This window comes from Daktulosphaira vitifoliae, unplaced genomic scaffold (assembly GCF_025091365.1).
Source record: "Daktulosphaira vitifoliae isolate Bord-2020 unplaced genomic scaffold, ASM2509136v1 Scaffold_3, whole genome shotgun sequence".
NCBI lineage: Eukaryota > Metazoa > Arthropoda > Insecta > Hemiptera > Phylloxeridae > Daktulosphaira > Daktulosphaira vitifoliae.
In genome coordinates, this window is record NW_026099574.1 from 19,366,733 (window position 1) to 19,370,983 (window position 4,251).

A 4,251-nucleotide genomic window follows, 5' to 3' on the forward strand; every position below is an offset into this window, starting at 1 on the left:
TATTAATTATTTAAGTTTAAAAATTTGTTTATTACATTAAGATACAGTTGAAGCTTTATATGTATTTATAAGCTAGTTAAGTATAATTTTTATTGTTTATTCAAACAATAAATATAGTTATCTTACTAATAAACTCAACTTTTACATGATTTTAATCATTTTCTTTAAAGATATGCTTAATAAAAATATTTTTTAGCTGACTAAAAAATGTATTGAGTCATTTTGTCTGATTATAAATTATTATATTTAAATTTACAAAAAATAAGACTAATTTTAGTAAAAAGACAAACTTATGACATTTTTACTATCAATGATTTTTTGATAAATAATTTTATATTTGTTTAATATCTTAAAGGATAATATGATTAATTTACTCAACCATTTATTATAAAAATTTTCTTAATACAAATGTTCATAATATACAAATTTAAAAACAATTCATTGAAGATTTTGATGAGCATATAATAAGTTCATACATTATGTCTATTTTAATGTAAAAATACTAGATATAATTGATTAATTTATGTTAAGTGTATTTACTATATTGTACTTAATTTATATAATGTTATAAAACTTATAGTTAATATTTAAAATTGAGGGGAAATGAGTAATGCACTTATATGTATTATTTATCCTATTTAGTTTATTTGAATAAATTTAAATTACATTTTTTTTTAAAGCGGAAGTGTTATATATCATTTTATTAACTTACTCTTAATTATAAAAATGAAAGGAGCAAAAATAATTATAAATTAAATCAAAATTTCTATACAGCAAAACATTTTACATTATATTAATTGACAACATTTTGTTTAAATTTTAAGTTTAAAACTCTAAGTTAGGATATAGTAAACAGTTCTATTATAACATATTTTAAATATTTTCTTATTTTTAAAATATCAATTGATATTTAACTAGATTCTTGAACCTCTTTAGGATGTAAGATTTATAATAAGTATTATTTTATGAAATGTAAAACTTATCTGTGTTTTTACGACAATAAATTTCGCTATGAATAATAGTATAATTAATAATTTTATTAAATAAGTTTTAGCTTTAATTGTGACCATTTAAACAGGTTTGAACTACTTGTAAACTTTGACAATACTTTTTTAATAAGACTTAACTTAAAATAAATTTAGAATAAGATATAAAAACAGAATGCTCTTAAAAATATGTAGAATATTTTTTTTTAATTGGACCTATCATAAAAAATGTATTTTTCTTCTAATTATTAGTTCAACTATAAGTGTACAAAAAATGTAGTTTATTTAAATTATGAATATATTATATTCATATTAGTTTTGAATGTATTAAGTTGTTTCAAATTATGATAAATTTTGATTGTCAAGTATATCATATTAACTTTAAAATCATAAAAATATGGTTATTTTTCTAAAACTTTCTATACAATTACTGTCTTTGTGTAACAAACGACTAAAATTTTTAAAAAAAGGTAAAAATATTCAGAAATAATAATGCTAATTTTACAATTAATAATTATATTTATTAAAAATTCTTTTTTTTTTTTTTTAAACTTTTTACGAAAGTTTAAAACAAATGGTTCTTTTTTTTTTATTGTTTTTGTTAAACTAAAATATGTTTTTTCTGTATTCATATTATTAATTAGAATATTAAGCATTAGAAATACGTCATTTAAGTTATGAAAGTTTAATTGAGTAAAATTCATATACTCCAATTATATTTTTGTTTTACATACGAGTGAAAAACTATGTTACTCTTGTGGACAATAGAACTCGATAAATCAATAACTTAAACTTAAATTGTTTGTTATTTTATTTTTAATTGTACCATTAATATGATCAAAGCTACATTTAATTTAGTATGATCATACATAATATTAATATAGTAAAAATAGTAAGCTTAAATTTTATTGCATTATTAGTAAATATACACACTAACAGATACGTATTTTATGTTTTTTATTATACAAAATATGCAATCCTATTGTGACTTTTTAGATAAAAAATTATCTTTTATCCAATTAAAAACTTATAAATAGAGTAATATAAATTACTACAAGAAAAATGTGCCTAAAAATAAAAATTAAATTAAATTCTTTTAGTCTCGAATTAAGTTTAAGAGTAACATTCGTTAAGAAAAATATAATGAATATTGTTGACATTGATCTTAACAAAATATATTTGATTAAGAATTCCCGATATAACATTAAAATTTTTTTTTTATCTTCTGATTAATGATGTCATTTACATTTTATATCAAATCTTCTAAAATCATTCTAGAGAATAATATTTTTGTACTTATGACATCATTTTATAACAATTAATTAATATTTACTTACATATTAACTTGTAGCACTAAGAATATGTAAATCAAATTATGCTACTGAGAGAACAATTAGAATTAAATGAGTACTCTTTTTTTACTTTTAACTTCATAACTGAGAGGAATAGATATATTTTTAATTAATTGAACACGTCTTACAGAGATAATACAAATATATTACTTATTTATATAATATTTCCATTAAGTAAGTTATTTTGAAGATTTTAGAAAACTTTAGAATAAATGTATGATTAATAAAACATTCCCCAAATAAACAAAAACATTACAATTAGTTTGTAGGCATGTTCCATTAATGTGTAGTTTACATAGAATGTATATGGAACTTGAATATATGAATTTCATCACTATCTTGCTAATGCCATTAAAATCGTCTTTTTTTAGTTACCCATATTGTCTATTCATATCTTAGTTCATCCGTTTATTAGGCGTTGAGTTCACTTAAACAATAACCATGCGATATGTTGAGGCACTATATGGGAACAACGGTACACGATACTCACAAGGCGGTAACAGATAACTACTTTATATGGACATTTAAAACTTGCGGGTTCCATTATATTTAAACCTCTAGTGGAGATGCAAAAAGCACTATTCGTACACGGGTCCCCAGCTTTTAAAAGAGATTATAGTTGCTTCGTCATGATATCATCAAAAGGGAGCAGATATTTATGTACGTTTATATACTCAATACATGTATTGATTTATTTTATAAGAAACATACTTAATATGATCCTTAATATATGTAAGTATTCAACTTAATAATTTCAAGTAGGACAAAATAATTTTTAATTTTGCTCATTATTTTATTTTAACCATATTTTAAAATAATTTTAAAAAGACAGATAAAATATACAATTTACAGAAAGTATACATTTTTTTAGAAAACATAATTTTTAAAATAATGCTAATTTTACAAAGGCATGTCCTTCTTTCCTCGCCAATAGATTCCTTTGTAATACATTATTATTCCAGACTGGATGCAGCATCACCATTAAAATCCTCGTTACCGAACTCATAATAATATATTTAAATATAATAAACAGTTTGTACATTTGCAAATAATATGCAAATATGTATAACTTACACATGCATCATGTTATTTTGAAGACCGCAGCTTAAAACTGATGTATTAATTAACCCTCGTTATTTTTCTCTAGGCACAACTAAAAATTTATTAGACTCATCGGATAGCACCATCTAAATAAATTACTTGAATCCAGTCTCAACATGGAAACTATTGTCCTCTACTCAGGTTAATTTTTAGAAGTTAAAAGCTATTGAATTGATTAAATAGTAATAAACATGCTTGAAGATTTCTTTTAGTATTTTTAATGTATAATAATTTAATTTTAAATCATTTTTATTTATAATAGATACAACTCACGGTAGTGAACAAATATTCGTTTTAATTTAAGAGACTGTCACCTCACACCAAAAAATTATTTGTTTATTAATGCCCATGGTTTTGTCTTGAATACTCATAACTGTACGGTATACACTTTAACTACAGTAACCTATATTATATGGTATGCGTATCTATATGGGTGGTACTTGTACTTGAAGCCTTGACTGTCATTTATCAATTACCGTTCTATTGCATATCATATACGTATAAGGTATACGAACTATATTCTGAACCGTTATGGTACGATTCTGTTATTAAAGTAAAACGATTTAAATAATTTATATTTGTCTTTTTTATGTATTAGTTGGGATACAGAAAGGGTACAACCAATATCTACCGCCGCACTTCTAATCTCACACACGCAGCCGGTGGAGAGGCTAACACGTTTATAAGTCCACTGTAATAATGAAAACAAGTTGTGAAAAAAATAAAAACATTTTTGTGTGCACCTTAGAAGTTACTGCATTGAGCTGCAGTAGTGGGAGCAATCAGTGGGTTATATTATTGTGACTGTGTTC